General features: G+C 40.3%; 2 long non-coding RNA genes across 2 annotated transcripts in view; one reads left to right on the top strand and one right to left on the bottom strand.

Moving 5' to 3' along the window:
- LOC125694552 (uncharacterized) overlaps positions 1-13,405 on the top strand; it is a 42,166-nt gene extending 28,761 nt beyond the window's left edge. The window contains exon 3 of the long non-coding RNA XR_007377600.1: positions 11,290-13,405. This is a non-coding gene — a long non-coding RNA (uncharacterized LOC125694552). The remainder of the gene's footprint in view (positions 1-11,289) is intronic.
- LOC125694551 (uncharacterized) lies at positions 4,793-10,961 on the bottom strand. Its single transcript, XR_007377599.1, has 6 exons — positions 9,434-10,961; positions 8,880-9,076; positions 7,025-7,110; positions 6,545-6,676; positions 6,366-6,395; positions 4,793-5,241 (listed from the first exon to the last, which is right to left on the bottom strand). It is a non-coding gene; the product is annotated as an uncharacterized LOC125694551 (long non-coding RNA).
- Positions 13,406-17,406: the final 4,001 nt, after the last annotated feature.

The raw sequence follows: 17,406 nt of genomic DNA, 5'->3' as shown, positions 1-17,406 counted from the left end.
TCTGGCCTCTCTTGTGGCCTGTCTTTACTGCAGAGCACAGGTGATACCCAGAGAATCATCTTGGCAGCTCTCAGTGGTTTATAGGATTCTACAAGATTATGTACAGTGTTTCCCATTTGAGTAAACTTACTGATTTCTCCCCCTTCTCCATAGAGGGTTTTGAAAGAGCAATTCCTAAAAGTGCTAAGGCTGAGCTTCTCCATTTTTGTAGATGCTGTTTACTTAAGAGAGATTAAACGTCTGCCTCAGAAACCAGATGCAAAGCAAAACAACTGTGTGCATATCAATGACACACAGAGAAGAAGAGCTGGGGCTACAGATTTTTCTGATAAGCAAGTAAGGCATCTCAGCATCCGTTTCGGTAGGACTTCACAAAGCCTTGCAAACAGAAGGGGGAAGCAGGGGAGAAAAACACAAAGTGAAAGAATGACCAAGTAGAGAAATTACTCATGAAGGGATGACACCAGTAAAGGAGTTAGCTATGCTGGAGAGCCACAAAAGTATTTGGGTAGAACTCAAAATAGGCTAAGGGTTAAACAGAAACCAGTTTTCAGTGGTATCTACATAAAAGCAAAGAAAAAAGCGTGCAAGCCCAAGATACGCTATTGCCCTTGAGGTAGCATTACAGAGGCGCACTTACACCATAAGTTGCCAAAAATGGGTTCTACTACAGTTTTCCATAGTAGATTCCTCTTAAATGGGCATCCTATAGCAGTAAAAAATAGGAAACAATACATTTAGTTCTCTATTTGACTGCTCCCACTGGACAAAGCAAGCTTTAACTGCAAGTCCCTAGCATGGTAGGGTTTATTTTTAATCAAGTATTTGAGTTGCTACTTGCATTTTATTACAGCCAAGAACGAGTAGTTTATAATGGTGCCACAAGCAGCCACTCTGCTTGTCTTGTGATTTGCAGCACACAGACTGTGTTGCCACACGGCAGTGGTTCCCTCTGGTTATAACAAAGCTCAGAGCAGACGCCACCAGCTAGGGAGCCGTTACGTAGTTTCAAAAGCACTGATGAACATAAACTGCAGAACTCGGAGATTAATTATCATCTAATGGTAATCATACAGGAATTCTAGTTTCAAATATTTCAGACTCCAACAACCAGAGCAACCTAAGGGTTTCCAACACTTTACGCAAGCAATAAGGTTCTAAGTAAGTATCAGACTTCCATCTAGCACAGAGCTATTAATATTACGCTGTCTAGATACAAATGAACACAGATGACCTGAGAAAGCAAAAACAAGAGCACACTTCTAATTCTGCTGTGGTGGCACACAGATTGGTATTTGCTTTGTTCCTGTGGAGAGCTACGCAAGGAAGAGCATTTGAGAAGACAGCTGAATATGATTAAAGGATAAGGTAAAAGAAAGGAGCACCTATACTCCTGTTATCTAAATATTTTCTGAAAGCATTAAATAGAACTTATTGCAGGATTTGTCCAGAAAATTCAGTGGAATCTCACAGCAACATACAACTAAAGCTTCTGTTCACTCCAAAACAAGCAAACAGAAAGCCAAAAAAAAAAAACCACAAAAAAACCACAAAACCCAGAAAGAATAACATCACAACAGTTCATGCATTGCTTTGATGATACAAAATCCCCATCTCCTCAGACTGCATTCACTCATTTGTCCCATTAAGTTTACAGTAAGCAATTTGAAAAGATAATCTGAACTGACAGCAACTACATCACATAAATTGATGATGCTGTACTTCAGAGCGTAACGTGTACACATCTGAAAGGCATATGCAGAAGACAGAGGCTCCTTTAGCTCAACATTCAATAGTTCTATGAATGCCCAGTGGCAGTTTTGTTTTACTTACTGTACTAATAAATAAAAACATTGGGGCTGAATGATTACCTGTGGATATGGTAAAGAAACCGGTGCTTTTCTAAATCATATGGCCCCGTTTAACTGCTGAAGCAATACTGAATGGCTGAAGGATATACTGATACAGACTCTTGCATGCTGCTAAATTATTCACATGCCCTCACCGTTCTCCATTTTAGTAGAAATATCTGCACAGCCATACTAATCATCATCATCATCCTACTCTTAGGCACAGCTCCTTTCCCCACATGGTGTCATACTTAAATACAACCAATTTCCTCACACTGGCTTCGCTTCTGTCTGAAACATTCACATATCTAGGCACCCATTAAGAGAAAAAAATCAGAATTCTTTCACTTCTGCATACTTTTAGTGGTAACAATGGAATATGGTAGGTCCTGGTGCAATAGTTTATATTTGATAGCATGTGTTGTATTTTAGAGAAGGATCCGAATCTACTGAGTGCATCAGTTACGTTTTAAAATAGTATGAATGAGAGTAAAAATGGAACTGATCCTGCACATATTTTTACGTCAATGGTTGTGTATAACCAAGATGTTATAATCGCAATATAATCAAGAGAGTAAGGCAAAGCAGACAACAATAACAAAAAGAGAATAAGTGGAAGAGCTTACCCTTCAGTCGAGCTCACCAAAAGACACCAAGAGAGGTGATCTCCAGAAGAGATCCTTCCCCTCTGGTAGCCAGCTCTTAAATAGGTCGAGGAGGAGAGGAGCCTGGCTCCACCCCTTCCAGCAGCACAGGTGAATTGCCTTCACCTGTGCTCCTCTGGCTGACTCATGGCTCACCTCAGGTGATCAATCAGAGGTTCAGGCCGTGACTCAGCAGTTCCCTTACAGGTTGTCATAATTTATAATAAAAACAAAAAAAAAATTAGTGAAATTAGAATGCAACATGAACATTAAGGAAAACATTGCAAGAATAGCATTCAGTTGTAGAAATACCTTCTGAGAGCTGTACAAAAATTATCCATCTCTTGGCCTCTTTCATAACAGGCTAGATAAGCTCCAGAAGACCCATTATAGAAGGGCAGAGGAATCCTTTATCAGGTCATGGGAGTAGGCTGATGTGATCCGGCCACACCAATCTTTTCTACTGTTCATGGAAGCAGTACTATGATGATCCTGTAAAGGCAAAGTTACTGATGTAAGCATATGGTTGGTACAGCAATTAATGCATAGATAGTCAGCTCTGACATTTCTTCTCATTCAGGTTTCTGACAGGCTGCTCCCCTACAACATTTGGCAAATGACCCCATCTTGATCAGAAGGTAACTTATTGCACACTGGATTTCAGCAGGTGTGATCACTGAAAATGACAGCTCAGGCTACAATTTGGGGAAATAATAGAAACAGCAGCATATTTATAATTATGGATGAAAATGACATATCTGATGTAAATATTTGCAGGAAGGTTTTGTTTGTTTGACTTTAAATTGCCAATGGCTGATAAACTGAGGGTCCAACACCCTCAACAACCACAGCGTGGAGATGGACAGCCTCCTAATCCCACAGGCAGCTCACTACTCAAGTAGACTGAGTTTTTAAGATACTAAGTAAGAATTCTTCTGTTGAGTCAGACTTAGACTCTACACTGCAACCCAGCACAGATTTTAATTAGCTCATTTGGGCAGTGCTAGCAATGCACATGTGACAGCATGGACTGCAAATGTTATGTAAGAAGCTGAATAAATCCTTAGCAAACTAGCCCAGGACGGCTGCAACTGATTTAACAGCAGCTTTGCAGCATAAGCACATTTGCAGAAGCCTGGCTTTGGAAACACACTGACTAGCTCAGAGCGTCAGCCTAGACTGAGTGCCACATAAAGTAGAAGCCACCAGTAAGCAAGAGATACTTCATAGCTTTAAAAAAAAAGAAAAAGAGTGTCAACAGATGCTTATGCCAATTACTTGTTAGAATACTGTTGAGTCACTTCCCACACACAATCCCCATCTTGTATTTAGGGTATCCCCACTCCTAACACAACTGATTTCAGAGGCCCAACTAGCACTGTGCAAGTGAAAACCATTGCATTGCCATTAAGTGCACAGCAGTAGCTGATTCAAGCTTATTTGCTGTGAGGAAAAAATAAACTTGCATAAATGTTGCTACAGAGCTTTACACCTCCCAGACACACCAAAGTTTTGAAGATAGAAGCCCTTATAAAAGTATGAGTAGATTTTGCAAGCTATGGTTTTCAAATAACGCAATTAGTTGGTGCTATGGCCTCACAATAAATTTACCAGGAGACAAAAATGGATTTCCTATTGACCCTTTCTAAATCTTTAAACAAATATCTGTCATCTTTTCCAGCAAACTAGAAAGAAACTTGTTCCTTTTTTCTATTGCACCAACTAAAACATGTATAACCAAAGGCAAAATACGTTCAACAAGACCAGAGCAATAGTGGTGCAAGATATAGACAAACCCAGAGCATGGTCCAGATGCTATTAGTCAAACTGAAGGTTTGGTGTAAACAATCCTGTTTTATATGGATAGCCTAGAATTTAATAAAAGCAAAGGACATAGCATTTTTCTTTAAAATTTCAATCTTCTGGATATCTACAACAAAAAGCAGACACAAAAACCACTTGAAGACTTCTGTCCACTTGCCCCTGTTAAGACAAGACAGAAAAATAAACAGTGATATGACTGAGAAGAATTAAAAAATCCTAGAGCATGACATTACCAAAAACATCTGTAGACACTTTGCAGAGAGGACTCCCACTGGTATTACTCAGTTGATGGCAGACAAAATCAATAGATAGTTCTCTAAAAAGCTGAATGTCTGATGGATCTAGCTTACAAGTCAAAAGAACAGGGGCTTTTCTTTAATTGCTATAAAATTAGCCTACACCTTTTCTGTAGAAAAGCCTATAAACAAAACTGTCTTGAGTATTCTTAGCTATTTAACTAACACCAGAGGGGAAAATGGGGTCCAATTACTTTTGCTACCAGACTGTGAAGGGCAAAACCAGAATGAAGAGCTAAGGTAAACATCAAACAGGAGCAAAATAGAAGATTTTTATCATCTTGTTTTATTCATCCAACTATTGCTATCACCCTACATATCCTGAAAAGTCTCAGCAGCAGTCTCAGTCACTATAACCATTTACAGCCCTAACATAAAGCCAAGCAGGCAGCCATGCTCAATTTTGCCTGTGCCTGAAGTTAGTGTTGGGCGTAAGCAGAAGGAAAAGAACTGACAGAACCACTATATTAATGAAATAAATTAAAGAAAGGAGGCAGGGGAATAAGAAAGAACAGCAATTAGAAAACAGACATGAAACTCTGAGCCTTACCTTTTGGAATACTTAAGCAGTACATTTGTTGTTCACACTCGGGCTCCAATAAAGTCAGTATCAAACTTCAACTGAGCCTAAAAAGAGGCAAGATTTCTGATTCTTTCAAAACTTCCTACATGTACCTTCCTTCCTATCAAATATAAGCTGTTCCTTCGCTGGAACAGGTTGCCTAGAGAAACTGTGGATTCCCCATCACTGCAGGCACTCAAAGCCAGGATGGATGGGGCCCTGGGCAGCTCTGATCTGTTCTGCCCTGGTGGGGCCTCACCTGGAGTCCATCTCAACTGTGTCCAGTTCTGGGCTCCCCATTACAAAACAGACAGGGATCTCTTGGAAAGAGTCCAGCGGAGGGCCACAAAGATGGTGAAGGGCCTGGAGCATCTCTCCTATGAAGAAAGGCTGAGTGAACTGGGTCTGTTCAGCCTGGAGAAAAGAAGACTGAGAGGGGACCTGATCCAGGTCTATAAATATCTAAGGTGTAGGGGGCAGAGTGGTGAGGCCAGACTGTTTTCAGCAGTGTGGAGACAGGACAAGGGGAAACGGACACAAGCTGCAGCATAGAAAGGTCCACACAAATGTGCGCAAGAACTTCTTCACAGTGAGGGTGACGGAGCACTGGAACAGGCTGCCCAGGCAGGTGGTGGAGTCTCCTTCTCTGGAGATGTTCAAGACCTGCCTGGATGCCTACCTGTGCGACCTGCTGTAGGGAATCTGCTTTGGCAGGGGGGTTGGACTCGATGATCTCTGGAGGTCCCTTCCAACCCCTACAATTCCGTGATCTGGTCTGGGACAGCCCTGCCCATGGCAGGGGCCTGGAACTACGTGATTTTTAAGGTCCCTTCCAACCCAAGCCATTCTGTGATTCTACATTAAGGCCAGATACAGCTGACTTTGAAGACAGTCCTAAGAATTCAAGGTCAGAACAGTGCAACACAACCTAGCAAATGCCCATTCACCGGTAGTCACGCACCACGTCTTTCAGAAATAAAATTTCAGTGACTGCGTGCCATCCTGTAACTCCAAGCAGCCACTAAACAGACATCTAAAACAAGCTTACGCATCACAGCAGCTGTGCAAAACAGCCACAATACATTAGGAAATTTTTAGTGCTTAAAAGAGAGACAAGAATTCAGAAATAGCACTCCTTCCACTTCAGTACGCTAATATGCAGTTGTCTCAGGAGAGACAGAGTACTTACCTCAAGGCACTCACAGAAGAAAGTAGCTATCTGAAAAACATGGAAATAGTAAAGAAACATCTTACCTCAAACACTGCCCAGCACTCAGCTTAGTTACAGCTGCTACGTAATCTGCTTGGAACAGATTAACAGTCCTTTCAAAGTGTTAAATTCAGTATGCTAGCATCACTCATGCTTACCCATTACTTGAAACGAAGGCAGAGAAACACAAATGAGCTGAACATGAGAGGCATGTGTAGGCAGCATGAGATCCATGTCAGACAGAAGGTAGGTTCTTGTTTTCGTTTGTTCTATGGATAGTTGGTGACCTGCTGGGAGAACAGGTTTTATTCCTTACACCTGTGGCCTGAGTTTAACACTCCTCACACCCCCACCCTACTCTAGACAAACAATATAGCTGTGAGATGGCTGTCTTCAGAAGATATGTGCTATGTTATACAGGTTTCGGGTTGTTGTTGTTTTTTTTCCTTCCTATTTCTGATATCATTCTGAGAGTATTTCTAGATTTCTCTTTCCAGCCCCATATAGGAGAGTTTCTTGCAATTAAAAAAAATATTACTTCTGTTTCATAAGTTTTCTTCAATAGCTTCCTTTCACATTATGCTATTCTACTTTCTAACTAATATTTCTAAGCAGGCTGTGAGATGTTTCCTATTTACCTTGAACAAATGCATATTCTAATTTGAGCTGAAAACATCATTTTCCAATGAAAACAGTCCCATTAAGTCAGTGTTCTCACAGGGCACTGTGGAGGAGATAAATAAAAGAAACTCAAAGAACAGTAAAAGGCACTCTAAAAGCTCACCAAACAGCAGAATAAAACTGAGATCACACAGTCAGGATTTGGTTTTGGTCCTAAAGCACCAGGAGAATGGCTCAAATGTTTCTGAGGCCTCATAAAACATTAGCTACTTCAGTAAAACATGTGAAAGCAAGCTAAGATGTTAGAAACCAAATCTCCATGGTTTAGTACTGCTCACAAGGGTGAAGTCCCATACTTGCAGGCAATTAGCAGCAGTTTTATTTCATGTGAATACAGCCAAGGCGAGTGTGTTCAAGGGATGGCCCATAGCACCTCTGCATGGTGACCTATTCTCTCCTTTCCCAGATGAAGCTGCATAAAACAGCGGAGATTGAGATGTACATTCTGATTTTCCATGGTTTTTATATTCTAGGTGAACATTTACACGTCTGCAAAGAGGCTGTAAAAACCTACTGGAGCAGCATAATTACTTTACAAAAACTCTGTGGAAAGGCAGTTGGCTATCACCTGGGAATAAGAAAATTGGTTGCTTATGCCTCAGCATTTGTTTCTAGATCCTGTCACATGTTGCCTGGTGAAGATCTAGGGAATTTCTGCACCACGGAAAAATAGCATGAACAGCTCAGAGTTTTCTAACCTAGACAGCTGCATAATACTTCCCTCTAAGGCACAGGGCAAACAACTGGCTGCCTCTTCCTTGCACCTCAAGGCAGTGTGAAGGTGGAACAGTGTACATTATCACCTCCTTGGTTTTGAAGTAGCCACACTGTCTTCTCAGAGTGGAAAATCTCCATTTACAGTGCTTGCAAGAACTCAGTGGGCCCTCCTGCAGTGCCAGAGAGCACAAGGAACTGCTATAGTTCCCAAACAGCTGCCTTCCACAGGTGGAGGAAATTACTAAGCCTGTTGTACAGCAGCTGCCACTGATTTAGGTCACAGGATTTCTCTCCCACTGTGTGTTACGGTCTGTGAGCCTCACTGAGTCCCAAACTCACTGTAAGATGCAAATCCCTGCTTTTTATCATACTTTGATTCTGAAAGCAGCAGCTGTTCTTTTATTTATAGTCGAGTCCAGGCTCAGAAAGGTCACCCATTTCTTGCCTATTTGACGAAGGCTCTACACTCCCCATTACTGCTGACCTCAGCAGGACTGCAGCTCTTCAGGTGAGGCTCTGTTCAGCTGGGAATCATTTTGCATCTTTTCAGTACAGCTCTCAGGTTTCTTAAAACTGCATCCCATTGCTTATCTTTTCTCCTGTATGTCTGACAGCATACTTCACACTTCTATATCTCTCACCTAAGAGCTATGAATAAAACAGTTTTATGACCGTATGACTTAGTTTCACCTATGACTGAAGTCAAAAGCCTCTACAGGGAAGTGGTCCAATTAGCAGGTACATATACAGTTTCTTACTGTTAACGTTTGGGGACACTTTTCAGATTTGTCTGAAAAATAGTCATGTGGCAATATCATCAAGTAGCATCTTACTGTACAGTTGAAACACAGCAATTTTTCAGAATGTTGTCATGTATTCCTCCTTATTGCAAACTTTGTTCCACTGGTAACAGCTCTGAGAATTTCATACAACCTCATGAAATAGTTAGAACAACTGTTTGCAGTTGCAGACTTACGGTTTAAATGTAAGCTTTCAAGCAGGGCATCCTTGAGTGGATGGGCACTGCAGACTGGCTATTTCTGATGCACTTAATAGCAGCGTACCTCACCTGTCTTATATTACTGCTGTTCATACCTCAGCAGCAGGCTCTCAGAAGACACTGTGGTGTGTACACAACAGGATACAAAGCAGAAAGACATTTCACTGGTCAGAAAAATTCTCAATATTTAGGATTTTTTTTGCATGTAGAAACCCGTGTCCAAGGCTGGCAGCACAGCTCTGAACTAGCTTCTGTAGCACATCCCTTTCCAAACGTTTAAAATCTAAGATCTCTGCAGAAAAACAAAAATAATCACACGTTCTTAGTAATAAGATATGTTGTTAACACAACTGATAGGACAAGTTTTTAAAGTCTTTAAAATTAAGAATAGGTTCTGAATCCCTCTTTTCATTTTGATGTGAAGAGTTTTATGTTGCCACTGAAAGTCACGAGCTGGCCTGGAACTTATGCCAGAGCTACCATCTGTAACAAATGGCATAACCTTCATCAGCCTCAGCCTCTAGGCTTTGTGCACTAGGGTTTTGTTCATAATGCAGCAGATCATGAAAGATCATTACATTAGTTGGTTTAGGTGCACAAGCAGGCTGTAAAATGTCTATGAAAAGCAAAGTAATCCCAGACAGAATACCTTACAGCCACAGTCAGCTTTCTTGGTTATCTCTGTGTGGTAGGATTTTGCAGGCAGAAATGTTTCCATGTACTTGCTGGACCCAGGCTCTTCTCTGTCTTCTGCTAAATGCTGACTCCTCTGTATACATAGTTTTTCCATAGAAGTCAGCACTGTCCCTGGCTGACTGCTCGCCACCACCTGTGTCAACTTCCTGCCTCCTCATCTGCTGTATCTCTGCTCACTGCCAAGAGCTCTGATCACAGTAAAGCTCCCTCTTTGCAGTACCATTGCCTACAGTAGGCTGGTTATGTGTAGGAAGTCACGTTTCTACACGTTAGTATCTCCATCCATAGTGCCTTACACCCAAGTAAGTTTTTTTTCCCCATTGTAAGGGAACTATTAGGTCACAGCCCAAGCTCATGATAACTGAACACCTGGTGGAGTGGCTGGCTCAAGGAGCACAGGTGCAAGCAATTTACCTGTGCTTCCCACATGACCAGAAGGGGGGACCCTGGGTCCACCCCTTCCCAGCTCGTTTAAGGGCAAGCCACTAAAGGAAGAATACCTCCCAAATAAAGCTTGCTCCCTGACACAGAGTGTTATGTTGAAGAGATCCTATGACCAGATGGGAGAGTTAACTTTTTCCTATATGTGATTATTAATGTTCCCAATCATACTTTGCCTAGAATCACAAAGAATTTATCAGAAGCAATTTTGCTGCTTCTACGAACCAATGTCTGTATAATGAATGGGAAGAGGCATGAGCTGAAATCTGTAGCGTAGGAAACACTGACCTAGGCTTCATAACGCACTACTGCCTGTCCCTAGCTGTACACACCAGAGAACGCTGCAGTCATCTGATCACGCTTTTCTGAATAGTCTTCTGCATGCTACCACAATTCAACTTCTCCTAGTTTTGAACCTCTACGCAAAAGATCAGGGACACCTCAAGCATACAGTTTATTAAACACAATCCCTTCTTCACCACACTGAAATGCCCATGAAGAACAAGAGCTGAGCTAATAGTCTGATCATCTCACCAGCCACGTATGCCCACTACAGTACAGCCGCACAAGTCTCTGGTACCCTGCTGAATAAAATCCTTGCTAGCACATCCGTAGGGAATACCTTCCTGATATTTAAAGCTATGGTGTAATGGATCCTACCTTTGAAAGGTCAGCACTGGGGAAGTAGATGATCATCTGCAGTCCTTAATAGCCCTGCTTTTTTAGTTATTCCAAGTTCCAAAATACTTATTTTCAGCTCAACAATAATTTAAGTAATATGCAGTTGAAAGTAAACCACTTTAATCATCCTGGCTATGTAACAGCAAACAAAATCCACATAATGCATTTATTTTTGTGTCAGGTGCTAACTGTCAGAACAGGTAAAATGTTAAAGTATGAACTCTTTGAAAATATTGTTCTTAAAGAATTATACTGTGTGTTTATGTTTGACTGTGAAAAATGAGACGTTAATAAAAGGCTATTTCCTGTCTCCTCACAAAATCTCACATTGTAGAAAAACTTAATTCATCTTTGTTCAAGACATCCCTCTCTCTCCTCAGTTATCCTCAGAACTCCTCAGGAGGGAAATAACACTTCAGTTCTGTCTTTTTAATGTTCCTGATTTACATAACTCTAATGATATTTAAGCGCCTTTGGCTGTGCTTTCCTTTCTCTGTTTCTTTACTCCCAAACTCTCAAGGCAGATGAAGTAACAGTTGGCAGCATCCTGCTTGCTGCAGTATTGCCTGTGCTATTCTCTAGTCATGCCATTGTGGCTGCAGCTGGCTGAGTGGCTCTCCACTTCTCATATGAATTCCAGTTTTCCTTTGAGAATGTACTTATGACCAAATATCTTCCCACAAGCAGGGAAAAGAGCTCATCCTTGGAGTCGAGCTATTCCTTCAGGGTGAAGGGCCGGAGGAAAGAAGTTCAGCAGATGAGGCCCATTCTGATTCAAGACTAACTCCTACCCTGGAATGAGCAGAGATGAGTCCTACAAGCCTTTCATCTGCACCATCCACCCTGTGTGAGGAAATTCTGACATCACTCTACCCAACAAGGCCAGGAAGAGATAAAGACAGCAAACCCTGATTAAAAAAAAAAAAAGAGAACTGAATGGATGCTGAGCAGGACAGACTTGAATATGGGGAATTTCTTGTAGAACAGAGATGGGCAGATGTGGAGATGCAGACAGGACAGAAGAAATCTCAGTAAATACATGTGATTGTCAGCTATGCTACTCTCCCTCACTCACTAAAGATAAGGCACGGGGTGGCCACCTACTAATCTTTGATTCTGTTCCTGCTTGGCACACTAGCTCTTTCCATGTTCTTTTTGCTCTGTACACAAAGGAATTTGAAGTATGAGAAACAGAAGTAACTGTTTTTTTTCACTGCTTCCCTGATAGTCCATCTGGTGAGGGAAAAAGGAGAAACAGGAGTGTTCTCTGTCACTCCCGAAGTTGTGTCAGCAATCACACTTCTGCTTTCAGTCTTTACAAAAAAGCCTGGAGTCCTTACTGTGCATAAAGGCAGAAGACATGAACGACGCCCTCTGCCCCACAGGCTGACAGCCTCTGAAGTGGTGTGCACCAAATGTGGGCTACCTCAACCCATTTTCAAATGGGTTTATAAAGTGCTACGCAAAACACCCACAGAAGTACCTAAGACTGGTTTTAATCCATGCTTAACCCATTTCCTTTTGGCTCTGACAGCCATGTGCCAACTTCTGCACTGATGCCTGGCACAGCATTGAGAGCTTTCGCTGTCACTGTGATACAGCACAATTCTCCTTCCCTGACTGAAATCCAAGCAAACAGCTTCTAGGAACATGAGAATTACTGAACTTTTCCTTCAGAGAAAGGTGTAAGGAGTTCAAGCTTGCAGTAGACCTTGTTTGGATTTTCTCAAATAGGATAATATCACTAAAATAGAAAAGCCTTCAGAAACAGTTAAATTAACATGATAAACCTCTATCACTGGATATGCTGCATACCCCATTTACTGCTCTTACAAACACTCTCCCCCCTTTGTTGAACCTGGATTCACCAAGGATTCACCATTTTGCCAAAAACATGCAATGTGCCCTGAGTTAAATTAAAAATAAAAATTCACCGTTCCCTTGCTTTCAAGCAACCCTTGCAAAACACTGTCTTCAAACAGAACAAAAATGCTACCTTGTAATAGAAAGGGGCAATCTTTCATGTAAAGACTAATAAAGATAAAGACTAATATGTTCCTTTTATGGGTCGCAGTATCACCTCCTAAAAATCTGTGGACTGGTCTACTTTGTGCGATTACCTTTAACCAATAAAATTGTTTGAAAGGAACATCCATCTCTCTCAGAAGTTTAACTGGAACACGACCCTGCTGTGTATTCACTACATTGCCTTTTCAGCCATTGTAAATTTACTATTTGGTCTTGAAGAGATCGCTGTGGACACACAGGGTATTTTTCTTTCCATTTTCAAAGAAACGAATCTGACATCAATGCACAGTTGATACTAATAAAGGCTGAACAATCATGTAATCAACTCCATATTTTGAAGTGACAAAGGTTCAGTCAAAGCCATCAAGAATCAAACTGTGTATGTTGTAGAGGAGAGAATCTTGGGATGCCTAAGACAGCTTCCAAAGGATGTATGTATATCTTCCAAATTTACTATGGGGCCTTGTAAATCTACACACCTCACCAGAAGGTCATTATCTGCTCACCCCCTCTTCCAGTAGATGCAACTGTTTGGTTTCAGGACATCTGCAATGTTGTGTGTTCCTAGGCCAAGGCTGAATTGCTAATCAAGCTCTGTCATGACAGTGTTCTGGTTTGGTGTTGTTTTTTTTTTTTAACTTGTTTTTGCTTGTTTGTTTTGTTGTTGTTGTCTGTTTGTTTGTTTTCTTTTAAGAGCTATGTCACTCTTAACAGACAGCAACTGTATACACATCCTTGGTTATCACAGCTCAATTTAAAATAGAGGCACTTCCCTCATTCCCATCCCATTCACAAAACAACCCCCTTCTTGTAACAGATGGTTACAAGGTGTTGCCTGGGCACATGCACTGCTAGTACCTGTGGTAAACGCATAAGCAGTTTAATTGCTCAGAAACAAACTAGGTTTAGGCAGAGTTTCCAATAGTTCCCTGAATATAAATATCAAACATTCTCCCACTTCAGCATTCTTACACTGCCTTCTGAGAATTAATACAAGGCAGCTTCACACTTTTCAAGCAATCACGAAGCCTTTCAAAACTATCACACAGCTTTCTCAGTGCAGCATGCTGCTGGTATGCGACACCAATCTCATCTTCTACCATGGATAACTTAGTTCCTAGAGAATGGTTTCCAGCCTAAAAGAAGATTTAAGCACCTATGGATCATAACTGTAAAAAGACAGAGAAAGAGGCTGTACCACTGTAGACCAGAGAGTTCTGCCCTGCACTAAATGTAATTTCACCTCCTCCAGATGATAGAGAAATACTCTGTAATTATACAGACTGAGTAGTATATGGCTTCAAGTCCTATCTGATTACTATTGCATAGAACTGGAAGACACAAAGACAAATACATACATACATATATACATACATACATATATACATACATACATATACATACATACATATACATACATACATATACATACATACATATACATACATACATATACATACATACATACACATACATACATATACATATATATATTTAACCAACTTCTGGTTTGTATTTAGAGAAAAGAAAATTTCATTCCCTTCATTTCATTTTCAGTGCAGCACTGTAATAATAATTTTCCCTTGTTGCTTTTGTTCCTGAAACTGAAGCATCACAGAAGCCCAGCAGGACAAACTGTTCTTGTGAAAAACTGTTCTTTTCTCTCATTTCTGACAATCTAAGTTGGACAGATAAAGCGTTGATCCTCTGATCTTCTGCCCTGTCTCCATGCATACACTTCACTCTCACTAGTTTGCTGACCACTCTTCAAATATACTGCTTGAATGGCCCCATTCCATTAGGGAACTGACATCTCTCCCTTTAGAGTGTTATTAAAATCAGTCCTTGACAGCATTTAACCAATGACAATCTAACATTAGCTCACAATGTGATTTAAACACATTGCAGTTCATTAAGTTATGGTTTAATGGTGCCTTCATTCAAACTGTTGTCCTTTCTTGTACAGACAGCAAAACAACAAGCTATGAAGTCCACAGAATCCTACACAAAATGGTTGAATAGGTGCTTCACTTATTTTATATCAGTGTGATCTATATACAAAAATTATGTCAATTTTGCAAGTCAGTTGCCAAAGAATAACTGCTGGACTTCTGGTAGATATTATTTTTGCTTCACTTTTCCTCGTCATTTTTCTTTCTGCACAGGTGGCTTAGATGTTATATTTTCCCCTCCCATGATTTCTCAGTAAAGTATGATAGAAAGCATAATAGAATGAAAGCATAATAGATTTTAGTCACACTCAATTGAATAAATGCAATATTATTTAAACCTTTCATATGAGGACCTTCCTGAGAAAGAGGACAGGTTAATAGTTAGAACTGATTTAAGAAATGTAGATAGAATGATGTTCAATTCTGTCGTAACTCTAGCTCTTTGCAAAATTAGATCAATGTAATTGGGTTTTCATTGCACAAAGAAAACAGAAGGAAAAGAAAAATACTTCAAAATGTCCTGTTTGGAAATTGGAATAAAATATTTCATATTTTATTTCATATTTTCATATTATATTTCATACTTATATTATTTCGTATTTTATTATTGGATATTTCAATATTTCTAGTTCTGAACTTTCCAGTGTGCCTCCTAGCAAGCAGCAAAGCTGCTGTGCTAATGAAGTCCAGGGAGCCTTGGCGAGCACCATGCCTTACAGCACGCCTCAGCAGCAAAAAAGCCAACAGCATCCTGGTCTGTGCTAACACCAGCACAGATGGCAGATCAAAGGAAGCGATTATATGTCTCTGCTATGCATGTTAGACCACATCTCCAGTGCTGATTCCAGTTTTGGTTTCTTCCAGTGCAAGAAGGATAAACGTGTTTAGTAAAGGGCTATGGCAACTGCAGCATTTATCCTGTGAGGAGAGGCAGAGGGAGCAGAGCTCGTTCAGCCAGAGAAGAGATGGCTTCAGACAACTTTACAGCAGCCTGGCTGCACCTGCAAGAGGTTATGGGAAGGACAACCAAATTCTTCTCAGTGCTGCATGGTGCAGTGGGCTGGAGTAAGAGACTCGATGTAATGAAAAAGCTTTTTCCCATAGGCTAGTCAAGCAGCAGAACAGGCTTCCAAGAAAGTCTGTGCTTTCTCCATCTTTTGAGGTTTGAGACTCAGCTTAACATCTTAGCCCAATCCGATAAAATAAAAGCTCAGACCCTGCTCTGAGCTGGAGATTGGACTAGAGATGTTCTCTGCTGACTTGCAATCTGAATTGTCTATGATATTACAGGCATAACTGAGTTCTCTTGCCAAATTCTATTACATACACGGCACAAATGAAACTCTAAGGAAGCAGGGCCTGGCACTGAGTTTCTCATGAGAATAAGATCAGTAAGACTTTTCCAAGGTCAGAAAAAGTATGGATCTATCCTTATCTACAGAGTATCCTTTTTTTCTCTTACTATTTTCATTACATTTTCTGCATAATTGTTGTATTTAATTGTTAGAGATCAAAACTATCTACTTTTCCCAATTTTGCAGTGTTTGAATTCTGGGGTTAATATTTTTCATATTATGAAAGGTAATGAGAAATGTCAGATTTTATTGTATGTCCTGACTTTAACTTCGTGTCAGCTATTAGAATGTTAATTACTTATTAGCATTGACAGCCACAGGCTCACAGACAGAACACAACCACTGAATTAAATGCTTCCTTAAAAGTAGCTGAGAGTTTTAAACTTAGTAAAGTTAATAAAGCATAAAACAGCAACAACAAAAAAGTTACTTATAAGCACATTTTTAATATATTTTGTATTTAAGTACGCCCCTAAATTATTATGATGTGAATCACTCTTGCAAAAATTAAGATAACATTTTGATTGGAGGAATGAGTTTGCTCAGCAAGATTTAGATGTGAAGAAAACAAACCAGTGGTTACACATTAGTATGACTCTATACATTCATAAAGTGCCAATTACGCTTAAAACTTACTTCAGTTGCTTGCTCTGCAGGAGATCAGTAAAATGCACAGCTAAATGGAAATGCTTTTTCTTAATAAAGGGAAGCAGAATTTGTTTGTGGACAATTTGGGGCAATCTCCTGGGTCTACCCGTACCTTAGTAAGAATGGACTCTAATAGAGGTTTCATTGCCTTTGTTACTGTTTTTCACAGTTTATTTTCCCCTGTTCTGATTAAAATACACGTCTAATGAATAACTTATAGCATTACACTTTTACCCTTCCAGAAAATGCAAACCATAACTGTATCTGATATCGGTGACAAAATGAGTAATCAGACAAACTAAAAAGAGATGTATAGGAGATCCTTACAGAGCTTCACCAAAATTATTGTACATCCATCCTTTTACAGTCATCTTGTACGGCTCATTGCAGACCACTCCTTTATAGTCTATTAACGGGGCTGTAAATGGGAGAGTTTTATAAATCTTTCAAGAAAGATCTGCCTGTACAGAGAAGCCTGAGAAGAGACTACAACTGAAGTACCAAAAGGCTGCCTTCCCTTCCCCATAAATCGCTATATATTTTTTTTCTGTTTTAGTTTCTATGCCTTTTTCTAGGACTGGTTTCTATGAGAAAGACATGACCACAAAAAAAGTGAGAACAACAAAAATCTGTATGTTCTGTGTTTGCTAGAAGATGCCCAATGCAGATACATACAGAAACCCCAGTCACACAGTAGTCTGTAACAACAGCTGCACATTATCACACAGAACCTCAGTATTTACCTCACATCAGACAACGGAATTATAAACTGTTCTGAAACAGCTCTGGGTCACGTTCAGTGTCAGAACTCTGGTTTACAG

The sequence above is a fragment of the Lagopus muta genome, chromosome 6, assembly GCF_023343835.1.
Source record: "Lagopus muta isolate bLagMut1 chromosome 6, bLagMut1 primary, whole genome shotgun sequence".
Taxonomy (NCBI): Eukaryota; Metazoa; Chordata; class Aves; order Galliformes; family Phasianidae; genus Lagopus; species Lagopus muta.
The sequence above is the reverse complement of the archived record's forward strand: the minus strand, read 5'-3'. Positions and strand labels throughout refer to the sequence as shown.